Genomic DNA, 17,402 nt, shown 5'->3' on the forward strand with positions numbered 1-17,402 from the left:
TGCTGAGCTCCTGAGTTTCCAATATGTAGTTTTGTTTTGTTTAGTTTTTATCACTGTCCTTGCCTCCAACTCATGTCTTTCCCATTCCCCTTCAAGGACTTGGGACTCTGCCTCTGGGCGTTCCTCCTGCTGCTCCTGTCTAGCCTCTACCTAACATCCTAAACTGCAGTTACTCTGCCATTCTTGAATAAACTCATTTTGCTAACATAGTAACTGGCTATTTTATTTTTTAAGGTTGATAACTGAAACAAGAGCTTTGGGATAGATACAAGAAAAATGATTACACACATTAGAGATTGATGAACACATTTACTTGGACTCTCAAAGAGGAAGTTTTTAAAAATTAATATAAATGTTCCAATATATAGTTAAAAATGCTGCTCCTATTGATACTGGGTCATCAAGCCCAACAGTCAAGAAAGAATTCTTGAGATGCTTTATGGTGCAAAAAGGTGATTTTATTATAGCAGGGGGACAGGACATGTGGGCAGAAAGAGCTGCACTGGGATTGTGAGAAGTGACAGGTCATATACTTTTTAGTTAGTAGGGGTTAGGGAATAGCCTAAGTCTCTAAGGAACTTGGAAACAAGGCTTTCAGAACCTTGAGGGGCTAGCTGCTTATGTAAAGGTTACTTTCAGTCTCTGAATATTTCTTATTTTATTTTATTAAGAGAGAGAGTGCATACGTCCACAGGAGGAAGCAGGATGGGCAGAGGGAGAGGGAGAGTAAAACTCAAGCAGGGTCTGAACTGAGCATGGAGCCAGATGTGGGTCTCGATCTCACCACCCTGAGATCATGACTTGAACCAAATGTCGGACACCCAACCGGCTATACTGCCCAGCTGCCCCAGGTTACTTTTAATCTTTAATAAAATATAAACACTGGGGCACCTGGGTGACTCAGTCAGTTAAGCATCTGCCTTTGGCTCAGGTCATGATCCCGGGGTCCTGGGATTGAGCCCTGCATAGAGCTCCCCGCTCAGTGGAGAGCCTGCCTCTCCCTCTCCCTGTCACTCCCCTTCTCCCTGCTGCTTGTGCTTTCTGTCAAATAAACGAATAAATCTTTAAAAAATAAAACATAAACATTAAGGCACTAAGGCAGCCGTGAGTTCCCTAAGGAATGTAACACTCTGAATGTTTCAGGTATCTGTCAGTGGGCTGCAAACTGTAAGATTTAATTTAAGCTACATTTCTCTTGCCTTTGTTTTCCTCATCACTATCATTTTCAAGAGAGAATAGTACAAGCAACTATCATTTTGCAGGACAAAAATCATTTACTATTTATTTCATTTGTGAGTTCATGCTAGCTCCCTCCAAGAAAACTGGAAGTTCTTAGAGTTTGATTAGTAAAGCAATAGATGATACATTAAAGAGTCATCTTTGAACGTTAGCTGTATACAGAACAGCACTTTTTTATTATTTTTTAAATTTAAATTCCAGTTAGTTAACATACAGTGCAGTATTGGTTTCTGGAGTAGAATTTGGTGACTCATCACTCACATATAACACCCAGTGCTCATCACAAGTGCCCTCGTTAGTACCCAGCACCCATCTATCCCATCCCCCACCCGCCTCCCTCCATCAACCCTGATTGTTCTCAATCATTAAGAGTCTGATGAATTCTTTCCCTCTCTCCTTTTTTCTTTTTTTCTTCCCATATGTTTATGTTTTCTTTCTTAAATTTCACATATGAATGAGGTCATATGGTATTTGTCTTTCTCTGACTGACTTATTTAATTTAGCATAATATACTCTAGCTCTATCCACATTGTTGCAAATGGGAAGATTTCCTTTCTTGATGACTGAGTGATATTGCACTGTGTGTGTATATATACCACATCTTCTTTATCCATTCATCAGTTGCTGGATACTTGTGTTCTCTCCATACTTTGAATATTGTTGATAATGCTGCTATAACTGTTAGGTTGCTCCCGCCGGTGATAGTAAGAAAGGCTATGAGGCAAATGGATCCGAGAGATGAACTTTATTGCAAGCACTCTCGGGCAAGGTTCCACGACTCACAGAAAGAGAGAGAGGGAGTGAGTGGGGGAAGTCGCGCTGGGAGGGAGTTGGCGAGGGCCTTTCATCGGGTCAAGGTAGGGTATGGGCTCACATCCATATATAGAAAGGTATGTGGTGATCAGAGAATATGGGGTGGGGGAAGTGTGTCGGACCAAGGTAAGGCATGGGTCGAGTCTATATATGGCAAGGTATGTGGTGATCAGAGAGTGAATATGGGGTGGGGGAAGTCCGTGATGGGCAGTTCCCAATTAGGAAGTTCCTGGGTGGAGAGCTTCAGTTTCCTGATGGTGATGTGGAGGCCACAGTGAGGGTGGCGGGGAAAGTCTGCCATCTTAGAGAGGGTTGGCAGGAAGATCCACCATTTTGGAGTCCTGGTTTCCCAGCCTGCCCATCATTCCGACCTCTTTATATATATATATATATATATATATATATATATATATATATATATATATATATATATATTGGTGTCAGGGGCGTGGACTCTGCTCTGGCTCCTTCCTGCTGATGGTGGGACGTTGTCGTAGAGGCAACTGGAAGTGGGCAGGGGCGAGTAGGGCTGTAGGAGGAGTTGGTTGACTGATATCCTGGTCATTTCTTGCAGACGCTCCTGTAAGCAGCGTATAAGGCAGGGAGCGATTGAGATTAACAGGAGTATGCAGAGGGGCCCTGCCAGGGGGACAGTGAAGAATGTGTCCTTGAGATCCAGGACAGAGAAGTGGGTAATGTGTGAGGGAACATTGGAAAGGAGAGTGTAGGGATTGGGAACTACTGGATGGAGTGGGACTACTGCCTCGTTAATAAGTCTCAGGTCCTGTACCAGGTGATAGGCTCCTGAGGGCTTTTTAACGGGAGAATGGGGGTGTTGCATGGAGAGTTAATGGGGCTAAGGAGACCCTGTTGCTGGAGGTGGTCGATGATGGGCTTGAGTCCTCGCTGGTGGGTCATCGAGATAGGGAACTGTGGGCGGGATGGAAATGTAGACTTGTCCTTGAGTCATATCCTGACTGCGGTGTAGTCGGTTGCTACTACAGGTCTGGAAATGTCCCATATCTGCGGGTCTACAGAGGGGAGATAGTCCGGAATAGGGGACGAGTCAGAGGGGAGTAGAGGGAGGATGAGGTGAGCAAAAGTCGAGGGAGAGGGAGAGAGATGAATGGTAGCCTGAAGTTTGTGGAGGATGTCCCTGCCTAGTAGGGGAACAGGGCAGGAAGGGATAATGAGGAAGGAGTGTGAGAAGGGGAACCCATCCAGGCTGCATGTAAGGGGTGGGGTGGCCTTTGGAGTGGAGGAAGTACCATCAATTCCCATAACTGCAACTTGGGAGGGACGAGTAAGACCCGAGTAGGAAGGCAGGACAGAATAGGTAGCCCCCGTGTCCAACAGAAAGAAAATGGACTTACCCGCTACCTGGAGCATGACCCTGGGCTCCGCATGGGTGAGAGGGGTGTCCGAGTCTGGGCCCTATCAGTCATCCTCCAATCCGAGAAGTTGGAAGGCAGGACTTACCATCTCAGGGATTCCCCAGCGTGGAGGTGCCGGGAATCCAAGGCTGGGACAGTCCAATTTCCAGTGGCCCATCATGTGGCATTGAGGGCACGGCCTAGTGGGCACTTTTGGATTGGGGCATTGATGAGCCCAGTGTCCCTCGGCTCCGCACTTGAAACAGGCCCCCGGAGGGGCACGGTTAGGTGCTTCCTTCTGTTGACCCCCAGAACCTGCTGGCCTCAGGGCTGCTACCTGGGCTTGGGTCTGCAGTTGGACCTTCTGTTGGAGTACGGCTTGGCGCTTAAGTTCTGCTGCCTCCTCTCGGGAGTTAAAGACTTTAAATGCCATTTTCACCAGATCAGAAATGGGAGTTTGAGGGCCCTCCTCTGCTTTCTTTAATTTTTCCGAATGTCAGCAGCTGACTGAGAAATAAAGTGAGTAGCTAAAACAGTCACCCCTGCCAGAGAGGCCGGGTCTAGGCGAGTGTATTGAGTCAGCGCCTCGGTAAGTCGGTTGAGAAACATGACTGGGTTTTCATTGGGTTCCTGAATGACCTCCCTAAATTTATCATAGTTGACTGCCTTATTAGAGGCAGCCTGCATACTGGCAATAAGGCACTGGACCATGCAGTCATGGTGCCGGCGACCATCTTGGCCATCTTGGTAGTCCCATTCAGGCTCCATGGCTGGGGACCGCCTGTGCGCCAACCGGCGGCATGGTGGCGTCAGTAAGATGGACCTGGTCAGCATGTTCTCGGGCTGCGGCCTGAATGCGCTCCCTCTCCTCTGTGGTGAGGGTGGTAGGTTATGCCAGGTGAGGTCATAGGCCTGGGCCAGATATTGGAATTCCTTTATGTAATTATCAGGCTTGGCTGAAAAAGAGCCCAAATGTTTCTCAATTTGGGAAAGGTCTTGTAGAGGGAAGGGCGCATGAACCTGAACAACTCCCTCAACTCTGGCAACTGCCCTTAGGGGGCAGACTAAATAGGGGGAGGGTTTTGGAGCCCTCCTTCCGGTGGAGATGGGAGGGGAGGCTGGAGGAGATGTGAGGGGGGTTCGGTGGGGGCCGCACCAGGAGCAGACTCAGGTTTTGGGGGTTTAGGGGATGAGACAGGGATAGGGGTGGAATGGACCGAAATGGGGGTTGTTGGAGTAGGGGGACTAAGGGGCGTAGAGAGAGAGGGACCTTGGGATATGGGATCATGGTAAGTAGGAGGAGGAAGAGGATCCAGGGGCCCTCTTATTGGTAGGTGGGTGAAGCTCTCCAGGGGTTCAGAGAGGGGAAATGGGGAGGAGAGGTCTGGGTCTTTGGGAGCAGTGCGTGGCCAGGTAGGGGGAGGGGAGTGGGACAAGAGGACCTCTGAAGTGGAGCAGTGAGAGCAGAGGGAGGGGGGAGAGCGCAGAGTCCAGAAAGCCTGGACATAACGGACCTCAGCCCATTTGCCTTGGCGTTTGCAGAGATTGCCTAGATCCATGAGAATCTGGTAGTCAAATGTGCCTTCCGGAGGCCACTGGACTGATTGTCTAATTGGTATTGTGGCCAAGTGATGGTACAATAATGTATAAGACGTCGCCTTCGCAGGTCCTGGTCCAGTTCCAGGGTTTTAAGATTGGCCAACAGGCCCCCCAGGGGTGTTTTAAAATTTTTTTATTTTTATTTTTTCTTTTATTTATTTGACAGAGAGAAATCACAACTAGACAGAGAGTCAGGCAGAGAGAGAGAGAGGAGGAAGCAGGCTCCCCACGGAGCAGAGAGCCCGATGTGGGGCTCGATCCCAGGACCCTGGGATCATGACCTGAGCCAAAGGCAGAGGCTTTAACCCACTGAGCCACCCAGGCGCCCCCCCAGGGGTGTTTTAGAGTCGAATTTGGATTGGGAGGGCCCCATAATTATCTGATGGCTAGAGGAAGGCGTCCCCTCATCCACCACTGGGTTGTGGAAAAACTGTGTCAACTGCCTTAGAGGTCAGGACGTCTCCCAGCCTCTCAGAGTCACGGAGGTCACCTGGTGACCGGCGGGGCCTGCCCTGATGTAGCCGCGATTAGGGCAGGGCTTTCCGGAGGGAGGCGTGGAATCGAGGGATACTCACCATGGCTTCGGAAGTGGAGTTCAGAAAGGCAGCTCCAGGTCTGGCTAGGGAGAGGAGAGAGCCACTTCACCGGGATGGGGGCTTCAATCTCCTCCCGGGTTTCGGCACCAAATGTTAGGTTGCTCCAGATGGCGACAGTAAGAAAGGCTAGGAGGCAAATGGATCCGAGAGATGAACTTTATTGCAAGCACTCTCGGGCGAGGTTCCGGGACTCACAGAAAAAGAGAGAGAGGGAGTGAGTGGGGGAAGTCGTGCTGGGAAGGAGTTGGGAGGGAGTTGGCGAGGGCCTTTCATCGGGTCAAGGTAGGGTATGGGCTCACGTCCATATATAGAAAGGTATGTGGTGATCAGAGAATATGGGGTGGGGGAAGTGTGTCGGACCAAGGTAAGGCATGGGTCGAGTCTATATATGGCAAGGTATGTGGTGATCGGAGGGTATGAGGCGGGGGAAGTCCATGATGGGTAGTTCCCAATTAGGAAGTTTCTGGGTGGAGAGCTTCAGTTTCCTGACGGTGATGTGGAGGCTGCAGTGAGGGTGGCGGGGAAAGTCTGCCATCTTGGAGAGGGTTAGCGGGAAGATCCGCCATTTTGGAGCGCCAGTTTCCCAGCCGGCCCATCAGTAACCATTGGGGTGCATGGATACCCTCGAATCTGTATTTTTGTATCTTTTGGGTAAATACCTAATAGTGCAATTACTGGGTCATAGGGTAGTTCTATTTTTAATTTTTTGAGGAACCTCCATGCTGTTCTCCAGAGTGACTGCTCCAGTTTGCATTCCCACCAACAGGGCAAAACTGTTCCCCTTTCTCTGCGTCTTCGCCAAGGCGTGTTGTTTCTTGTGTTGTTAATTTTAGCCATTCTGACAGGTGTGAGGCGTATCTCTTCCTAGTTTTGATTTGCATTTCCCTGATGATGAGTGATGTTGAGCATCTTTTTATGTGTCTCTTAGCCATCTGCATATCTTCTTTTGATGTCTTCTGCCCATTTCTTAACTGGATTATTTGGTTTTTTGGGTGTTGAGGTTGATAAATTCCTGACAGATTTTGGATACTAACCTTTTATCAGATATGTCGTTTGCAAATATCTTCTCCCATTCTGTAGGCTGCCTTTTAGTTTTGTTGGTTGTTTCCTTCACTGTGCAGGAGCTTTTTCTCTTGATGAAGTCCCACTAGTTCATTTTTGCTTTTATTTTCCTTGCTTCTGGCGATATATCTAGTAGGAAATAGAGCACCACTTTAAAAAAGTACATACCAGCTTTAAGTAGCTAGTGATAATTTTCTTTTAAGAAGGATATTTAAAATAAACTCCCAGATTCTTGGAAATTTTTACTTTGGGACATACATTTTAAATTATTCCACTGAGAATCTTTCTAAGGAGGATAGGTCAAAGGAAAAAAGAGTAGAAATTGTTGAGTCCCCAATGTTGGGTCCGTGATTAAGGAGGGAGACTGATACAAAGCAAAGGTCAAGCAGAGATTTATTTCTGGCCACGCATGGAGAAGCAAACCCACCAGTCAGGGCCACACCTCTCTTACAGAGAATGCGACCCCTCCCTTCCTCACAGACTTTTATAGAGCAAAGGCCCTGTGGTTGAGCTTGGCCACTCACAGGTGGCCAATGAGATTGCAACACACAGAGAAAGCTGCATGGTCATGCTAGGTCACACACCGGTGGCCAATTGAACTACAATTCACCCCATAGCAACTATTTGAACTAGCCTATCACCTTAGTCAAAATGGGCCTATCACCTTAGTCAAAACTAGCCTATCACCTTAGTCAAAAGTCACCCCAAGGGTGGGGCCCATACTCCTTGGTAGCTAGGGAAACAGTATGTGCCCCCACTGATTGGATGTCTCCACCTGACCCGACTCATCCCTGCATTCTGGCGTTATCTCCACCTGACCTGACCCACCCTTGTATTTGGGCTTTGTTACCTGGGACTGGTTTCCCTGACTTGTTTTTTAAGTTCTGCTGGGGGCACCTGGGTGGCTCAGTGGGTTAGGGCCTCTGCCTTCAGCTCAGGTCATGATCTCAGGGTCCTGGGATCGAGCCCTGCATTGGGCTCTCTGCTCCGCGGGGAACCTGCTTCCTCCTCTCTCTCTGCCTGCCTCTCTGCCTAGTTGTGATTTCTGTCAAATTAATAAAATATTAAAAAAAAAGTAAATTCCCCTGGTTGGGGGGGCAGGGTCAATTTAGTTTTACTGCATAAACAACATAATGGCAGTTCAACTGGGGTGGGGCCGCTCTGGCTGAACAGACCCTTACAAAATGAGAAAGTCGGAGAATGGAGAAAGAAAGAAGAGCATCGGGGAGGGGTTCTAAGTAATAGAGGCAAAAATAAAGTAATACAAATGTGAAGAGATAGAGGATTTGAAGGAAGGCAAAATGTATGCTTTGTACCCGTTACCCTGAGACTGGCTAGTGTGACTGACAAGCTATTGTGACTGACAAGAAATTTCAGATTTCTTTGAGAAACCCACGTCTGCATCAGTAGTTTTCAAAAAGATCTCCATAGGAGAAGCATCAGTAGCACCTGGGAGCTTGTTAGACTTGCAGACTCTTGGGTCCCAGCTCAGAATGCCTGAATCAGAATTCAGGGGGTGCAGCACAGCAGGCTGTATTTTAACAAGCCTCGGGGTGGGGGGGGGGGCGCTGACACAACTTCAAATTGAATAGCACTTCTATTTCTTGCTCGTGTAACTGTTTCTTGAAGATATGCAGTAGGTGACCTTCAAGAGTTCAAGACTCAGACTTAATAGGATCTTTTCATTCTACCTGCCTCTACATCTGCACAGTCCTTTCTAATGAGCTTTGATTAGACCCTGATTCTGCTTTTCTGGTAGCAGGGAGGCACTCCCTGATCTGGTGTTCTGAGAGCAACTTTCATGTTCATTCTCCTCCTTGGCCAAATCTCACGTAAGTAATGGGAATTATGCTTTGTCTGTTACATGGTTTTATAGCTTTAACAACACATTCTGTTCATGCCACGTGGGGAGTCCTGAATGTTATTTAAATATCCACATAGCCAAATTGTTTGTTTGTTTTTATCCAGGTTTATGGTTTCATGGGCAATATAATTCCCTCAAAAATTCCTTACATAGTTGGATCAGATATTTGTAGATTTCTAAGCTCTTCTATGTGCTGTTGTGCCAGTAACTATAAACTATACTCAACATTCGTTATTAAGTGTAATTCTTAAGACTGGTTACTTTTTTTTTTTTAGCCTTTCACATGTGTTTCTCTCTCTCTAGTTAATGGTGGCTACTTCAGGGCTCTATATGATTCAATGTGTTTAGGTAGAGAAGCATTAGTTTGAATTTTGCTACATGGCTGATTCTTTATGTGGTTTTGTTACTAAAAGCTTTCTTAGTCTTATTTTATGCTGTCTGAGGTATAAAAACTGTGTGTTTGTTTAACTCTGTGAGATCTCAGATTTCTGGATTCTTTCTTTTTTTTCTTTTTTAACTTGCATATTGCTCCTTGTTTGCCTGGGATTATCTCTTCCTTCTGTATTGCTAACACTAGCCAGTAGAAAACCTAGCAGTTTGTTTTCCAGCCTCTTTTCTCTAGAGTTCCAGGCCTAGGGTTTTCTATCATGTTAATGCAGGTGGCATTTTTACCCCATAGCACAGTGTGGCTCTCTGGGTTTCTCTCTTCCACAGCCACATGATCACTAGGGTGGTACAACCACAGCATCTCGGTTCAAGGTGCCGATTTGTGCACAAATTAAAGTCACGCGAGTGTATGTAAAAGTAATTCCTATTCTCAGCGGCTTGATATAAAAGATCTCTATTTTGATTACATGCAGTTCAATGGTGGTATCACAGAGTATTGCAGGACTCAGGCACCTCTCATCTACAGTTTTGAGTTTGCCCTCCTCCTTTCCTCTGGGTCCTGTACGTTCAGCCAGTGAGTGGAAAAAGAGAGCAGACGAAGACATCAAGGCATCTGGGGGTCAGACCTGGAAGGAGTGCCTTCCACCTCTGCCTACCTTCCAGGCCTGCACCTAACTCCCAGGGGGGCTGAGAGGTGTAGTAGAGTTGTGAGCTCAGCGGGAAATGGGAAAGAGTTCTGTTTTGTGGTAGAAGATCTTTCAGGCTCTGCCACAGAGAAATGACAAGCAATAGTAAAGGAGAGTGTGGAAGAACAATGAGGAGGAAGAAAACATGTTGACAGATGAATAGAAGACATAAAGGGACAGGGAACTTTGGAATGAGAATATGTAATTTCATCTTTAGGATTATGAACTGTATGTACTCTGTGTCTGTATTTCCTTTCTTTATAGATTAAAACAAAACCAAAACTGAGGTTTCAAGAGCCTGTAACTACATAATTTCACACAGTCAAGAATGCTCATTCTTAAATTCAGATCCAAAGATGTCCAAAAAGAAAGTCACGCTCTTTCCACTTGAAGGAAGATACACACATACACCCACCCCCATTAATATCCAATAGCGGGTTATACCCCCTGGAGCCAAATGATGTTTGACTTTATACTCAGAACTTCATTATTCTTCTGGCAGTTTTTCTTTATGAGAGATGTATCGGGCATAGTATGCTTAATAGTTGTTACTAATTTGATTGGTTAAGAAAATCTGGTTAACTAATTTAACCTGAGTGTAAATTGGTGACAGTACATCACCCAGAATTAAGACTTTCATTAGAAATGTAGAATAATAAAAAACTTTTAAAATGAAGAGATTTATCCTTTGAATCTACATGTGTAAATGTTCTTGCATTGCTCATTCAGTAAAACACACAGCAGTTTAATTACTATCATTTGTCTCCAAAAGCAAATATTTACGAACTACATGAATTCCTCCAACACTCCATAGCTTTTAATCTGAACTGAGAAAGCAAGCTTCAAACTGATGGTTTTTGTTTAAAAGATCCAAATGTATGAATAAATATAAATGATTAATTTTTATTATTATACTAGAACAGAAATAAATGAATTCTCTTTATGCAAACAACCATTTTTCTCTAAAACCTTTCTCTGAGAGCCATGGGAGATATGTCTGTGAAGCAAGCTATTTTTGTTTGGTCCTTTAAAGAACAAAAATGTTTCTAAGCCACCACATAAATAAGGCTTTTATATCAGTTGTGCATATTATTGTCCTATTTAAAATTGTAAGTCTCTTAGTAGGCCATTTATTTTTCTATATAAGCAAAAATACAGACTTACATATTTTTGACATACTCAGGTCTTTGGAGAGAAACTTCTGTCTTGGGAGTAGCCCACTCAGACTGCACTTTGTGTGTGTGTGTGTCGGTGGGGGGAAGTTTACATCAGTCTTCACATTCTGGAAAACAGAATCATATTGTAGTTCTAAGATAGGTACCTCCTCTTTATGTGCATTGTTCTGAAAATAACCAAAAGGTTCCAGTTTAACTTTGGGAGACATTGAAGCGTTAAAAGATAAACCAAGGCATATTAAAAATGTAAGTTTATTTGAGCGAACATTGATCTGAATTGGGCATGACAAACCAGAACTGTTTTAGGAGTGTTTGCTCCCAGGAGCTAGAGGGAAAGACTTATGGAGAATGTTCAAAAGCAAGGAAAGGAAATTATTTGATTGGCTTCAACTTTAAGCCCAATTAGCTGTTTGTGATTGGTTGCTTCTACTGTCTTGATTTTGTAAACTTGAGGCATTTATAGGCTTAGATTTTAGTTTGCTTAGATAGGCTGTCTGGCATTAGAGCCACCTCAGTCTTATGGCTTCCTTGTTTAAGTGCAATGAAAAATAATTTAGTTGAGGGGCGCCTGGGTTAAGCATCCGATTCTTAACTTTGGCTCAGGTCATGATCTCAGGGTTGTGAGATTGAGTCCCAGGCCTGGCTCTGTGTGAAGTCTGCTTGTCCCTCTCCTCTGTTCTTTTTCCTGAATAAATGAATAAAATCTTTAAAAAAAAAAAAGTTTAGTTGAGAGACACCTGGTTGGCTTAGTCAGTTAAGAGTCTGCCTTCTGCTGAGGTCATGATCCCAGGGTCCTGGAATTGAATCCCACATCAGGCTCCTTGCTCAGTGGGGGGCTTGCTTCTCCCTCTTCTTCTTCTCTTTCTTTCTGACAAATAAATAAATAAATAAAATCTTTTTAAAAAAAAATTTGAGAAGGTTAATGGCATGAATTATTATTATTTATAGATGAATAAGATTAAATGTGTATATATTGTAGACCATGAGTACTGTTTATGTAAATATACACTCTAAGTGTGGTCCTGTCAGTTCTCATGCTTCCATGAGATTAAATTACCTATGTGTGAATTCATCGTTATAAGACTAGAATCTGCATAGCCCATGGGCTCCCTGCAGAACCCACCTAGATTGACCACATTGCGCAGAAAGAAGCTAGAATTGTCGCTTGTCTTAACTTTTGTATTCTAAAAGCAGAGAATTCTTATTTGCTCTTTCTGCATATGACCAACTCCCCTGATTCAGAATGAGTTTTCATTCATTATTTTTCTATAGTCTTTTCTGTTTCATTTTCTATTAGCTATGACACAGACAGTGTAATGTGTAAACCTAAAGAATCAGAAACTTCACTATGATGGTATGTTTTTCAAATTGCTGCAAAAGTTGCTAGTGTATCCTTTTATAAGTTCTTCTCCCTTATGATCATGTCAGTGAGAGGATTTGTTAAAATTATTTGGTGAATGGAAAAACTTCTAGAACTCTTCTTAGTCTTCACCCACTATTCAACAAAATATTACTTTGTATTCATTTTCTGTTACATTGATGTTCTTCTCTGTTGAGACAAATTTTTACCACTTAAGACTTTCTTGCTCAGATAGTTGAGTTTTGTTTAAAGATAAACTGAGGCATATTAAAAATGTAAGGGTTTCTGCAATTGCACTACTGGGTATTTACCCAAAAGATACAGATGTAGTGAAAAGAAGGGCCATCTATACCCCAGTGTTCATAGCAGCAATGACCACAGTCACCAAACTGTGGAAAGAGCCAAGATGCCCTTCAACAGATGAATGGATAAAGAAGATATGGTCCATATATACAATGGAATATTATGCCTCCATCAGAAAGGATGAATACCCAACTTTTGTATCAACATGTACAGGACTGGAGGAGATTATGCTGAGTGAGATAAGTCAAGCAAAGAGAGTCAATTATCATATGGTTTCACTTAGTTGTGGAGCATAAGGAATAACATGGAGGACACTAGATGAAGGAGAGGAGAAGGGACTTGGGGGAAATCGGAGAGGGAGATGAACCATGAGAGACTGTGGACTCTGAGAAACAAACTGAGGGTTTTGGAGGGGAGGGGTGGGGGTTGGGTGAGCCTGGTGGTGGGTATTATGGAGGGCACGATTGCATGGAGTGCTGGGTATGGTGCATAAACAATGAATTTTGGAATGCTGAAAAAAAATTAATTAAAAAAAAGAAATAAAAAAAAAGTAAGGGTTTTTCTGAGAAAAAATTAATTTGAATTGGACAACACCAAACTAGAAGTGGTTAGGAGCATTCCTTCACAGAGACATTTATAAAGAGAAGATGGATGCAAAGTAAGGAGATTATTAATTGGCTCAACCTTAAAGTCTAGTTAGCTGTGTATGATTGGTTGTCCTTACAGCACTTTGGTTTCATAACCCTGAGGCAATTACAGGATTAGATTTTGGTTTTTTTATGTAGGCCACCATGGCATTAGAGACAAATCAGTCTAATGGCCTCTTTATTTAATTAACTTAACAGTGTTTTGTTAACCTTAAAAATAAAATAGCCAGTTATTTTATCAGCAAAATGGATTATTTGGGAATAACAAAAAAATTGCAATTCAGGAAATGCAAACTATGGCAAAACTGTAGCAAGTCTGGAGAACAAAGGAGAAAAATATTCTTTTATAGAGGAAAGGGAGGATTTGGGAGGGGCTGTTACAAAGAAATTCATTGGAGTAAATTGAGAATTCAAAATGTGTAGTGGCGGGGCGCCTGGGTGGCTCAGTGGATTAAGCCGCTGCCTTCGGCTCAGGTCATGATCTCAGGGTTCTGGGATCGAGCCACGCATCGGGCTCTCTGCTCTGCAGGGAGCCTGCTTCCTCCTCTCTCTCTGCCTGCCTCTCTGCCTACTTGTGATCTCTCTCTCTGTCAAATAAATAAATTTTAAAAAAAAATGTGTAGTGGCTTTTCATTGGCTGAGTTGTGACAGTGTGTCATCGGATGGGCTGTTGCTGGGTGAGGAGGAAATCTTTCTAACTCCTTGCTGGAGCAGTAAAGTTTAGGTTTCTTGTTGGAAATGCAAGGCATCTCTCTTCCTTTAGGGTCTGGGACTGATGATGAATGGTAGTGTGTGAGAGCTCCCACTTCTGGCCTTCTAACTCTTATTTTATTTTTTTAATTTTTAATTTTTTATTAACATATAATGTACTATTAGCCCCAGGGGTACAGGTCTGTGAATTGCCAGGTTTACACACTTCACAGCACTCACCATAGCACATACCTTCTCCAATGTCCATAACCCATGAGTTTTCCTTTATCCAATTTCACAGTATAATTAAAGATAACTTAAATTTAAAGGGACCTCAAAGACTTTCTTGTTCACTATCCTTGTTGTGTGGAGGAAGAAATAAAAATCTCAGAATCATGTGGCTTGCCCAAGACTAATTCACTCTTAAAAGTCAAAGGTGGCCCTGGAACAGAGACTTGTGGTTCTAATTTCCTAACCCCTCTCCCCCAATAATTCTTATTGACTATCCTCTCTTAGATAGGTAAATGGAGATATTTGAATGTTTTTTATCCACATTCTTGATTCTACATAAGTGAATTCAAGGTACACATAGGATAATTAAAAGGGAATTTTATAGCTGTCACATTTAAACATAGATACCCAATTCCAAAATTTGGAGGTCCCAAATAGATGGCTTTGTGGATACAGTCAGTAGAGTCAATCTGTGCAATTCATAGATATATTTGGTAGTTTGTAGGCAACTTCTGAAAGAAAGATTGGTATTTATGTTACAGGATTCATGACTGAAGAAGGCAGTTGAAACAGATAAACACAAGGCACTAAGTGAATTTACAGCAACACATATTATCAGGTGCTTAGAATTAGGTTTTGCATCGGGCTCCCTGCTTGGTGGAGAGCCTGCTTCCTCCTCTCTCTCTCTCTGCCTACTTGTGATCTCTCTCTCTGTCAAATAAATAAATAAAATCTTTTTAAAAAATACAGAATATAAAAAATACAGAATATAACATAACTCAGATAAAATCTTTATAATATTTTTAAAAGAAGGTAGCTATAAAGTTTTACTACCAAAAGGAAAATAAAATAAATAGAAAAAAGAAAAGATTTTTATTTATTTATTTGAGACTACAAGTAAGAGAGAGCATGAGTTCGGGGGGTGGGCAGAGAGAGAGAGAGAGAGAGGAAGAAGCAGGCTCAGGTCAGCTCAGGTCATGACCAGGGTCAAAAAATCAAATAAATAATTTTTTTAAAAAATAAAAAAGAAAAAATATTCATTTGTTTGAGACTGCAAGCAAGAGCAAGAGAAAGAGAGCATGAATTAGGGGGGTGCACACAGAGAGGAGAGAAGCAAGCTCCCCATTGGGCAGGGAGCCAGCCTTGGGGCTTGAGTTCCAAGATTATGACCAGAGCCAAAGGCAGCTACTTAACTGACTGAGCCACCCAGGTGCCCCTAAATACATTTTAAAGTAAGAACAAAAGAATATAATTAGCTTTTCTCCAAGTGTGAGGAAAAATGAGAAGAAAACCTTTACTGTAGTGTGTTAAATAATAGTTCTCAATTTTTAAAAATGGAATTAATCAATAGAAAAGATAATTTCCTTGAGGTTTTTAATGTAACTCAGAACTTTATTATAGACTCTATAGAAAAAAAAGTGACCTTTTTGTTGACAGTTAATTATTAAAGTACCAATTTGTAAAATAGTGCTTTTTGTATTGATTTTGAAAGAAACATGAATATCAGTGTAATGGGTTAGTAGTCAGTCACTGGTATTAAGAATTAGCTGTTAATTGTGAAGTAGATGGTAAACATTATTCAAATAATTCTCACAATAGAATTTTCATTTTGGGTTCCGAAATGAGGTAACTTTATGTGAATGTCTCAGTACCAACTTAATTGTTTTTTTCTCAGGAAATCGTGTCTTCATAAATGTCTATATATCTTAGATTGAATAATACACTTTAGGGAATATTCCAGTGAATATTGCTAACTATGTTGAAATATCAAATTCAGTTCAGTATTCAGTGATTCATTTTTTAATTCATAATCATCAAAAAGCAACACAAAATCTAAAGTAAAAGTAAATTGGAAAGTTAGAAAGGAAATTGGAGGAGAGGTATTTATCACTGTTGAAATATTAGCTAATTATAACCAAATATAGAGTGAGAAAATGAAGTAGTTACACGGTATGAATTAGTAAATAGATACTTCTGTGAAAAGACAAAACCACAACTCTTATCAGAAAAGCTGAGTTTCTATGCATAAAATGGTAAAGGGAAAGGAATTTTTACATGTTGGGTAAGTAAACAAGATTGAAAACTCTAATTTTTTTTAGTGATAGAGAAATATATTTAATTATTCAACAATTTAAAGTTACCACTTGTGAGTAAAGCACCAAATAAATATTATTTCCTTATAGTTGTGAGTACGTACAAAGGTAGAAAAAAGGAGGGGGCGGATTTCCAAAATATTTCAGTGATCTATTCCAGATGTGAATTCACCTAGAGCCTAAAGATGTCAATTAGAATCAATGATTCAGAAGCTGATTATCCCGTTAATTTATTTCCATGTGCTTTTTCCTTAACATTTATCTTTTCTTTTCCATTTTTGGCAAAAAGGAGAGACAAATGATTTTGGAGGCAAAATTAGTTGATTATATGTAAAAAGCTAACTGGTTCAATGGAATATTACCAGACTAAGAAATTAATGACATAGTGATACATATTACAACATCATATGGAAAACTTTATGCTAAGTTAAAAAAACAAGTTGCAAACTGCCCATATTGTATGATTCTCTTTATATATTTTTAAAATATTTTATTTATTTATGAGAGAGAATGAGTTGGGGGAGGGAGAGGTAGAGAGAGAGGTAGAAGCAGGCTCCCCACTGAGCAGGGAGCTGGACATGGGACTTGGTCCCACCTGAGCAGAAGGCAGATGCTTAACCAACTGAGCCATGCAGGTACCCCTGATTCTCTATTATATGAAATGTTAAGAATAACAAATTTATACTAACAAAAAGGAGATTAGTGATTAGTGCTTACCTGGGGCCAGGGTGGGGTGGTGTATGACTCCTAATAGCTAGGGGATTTCTTTTAGGAATAATAAAAATATTCTTATATTGACTGTGGTAATGGTTATGTAGCATGTGGTAATGTGACCATGTGGTAATGGTTATGTAGCATTGTGAATATGCTAAAATAATTGAATTGTATGTTTTAAATGGTCAGGTTTTTGATATGTATATTATATTTTAATAAATATTTTTTAAAAGAAAATTATATCTCACTTCAAATCTTTTTTTTTTTAAAGATTTTATTTATTTATTTGACAGAGAGAGATCACAAGCAGACAGAGAGGCAGGCTGAGAGAGAGAGAGGGAAGCAGGCTCGCTGCCGAGCAGAGAGCCCGATGCGGGACTCGATCCCAGGACCCTGAGATCATGACCTGAGCCGAAGGCAGCAGCTTAACCCCCTGAGCCACCCAGGCGCCCTCACTTCAAATCTTATAAGAGTTCCATTTAGAAAAAGGCATTACATTGACCATTACATCTAAAAAGATGAGGTAACTGGTTATATTGATAAAAAACAATTTTATTGGCTGGTAAGGAT

This window comes from Meles meles, chromosome 5 (genome assembly GCF_922984935.1).
Source record: "Meles meles chromosome 5, mMelMel3.1 paternal haplotype, whole genome shotgun sequence".
Lineage (NCBI taxonomy): Eukaryota > Metazoa > Chordata > Mammalia > Carnivora > Mustelidae > Meles > Meles meles.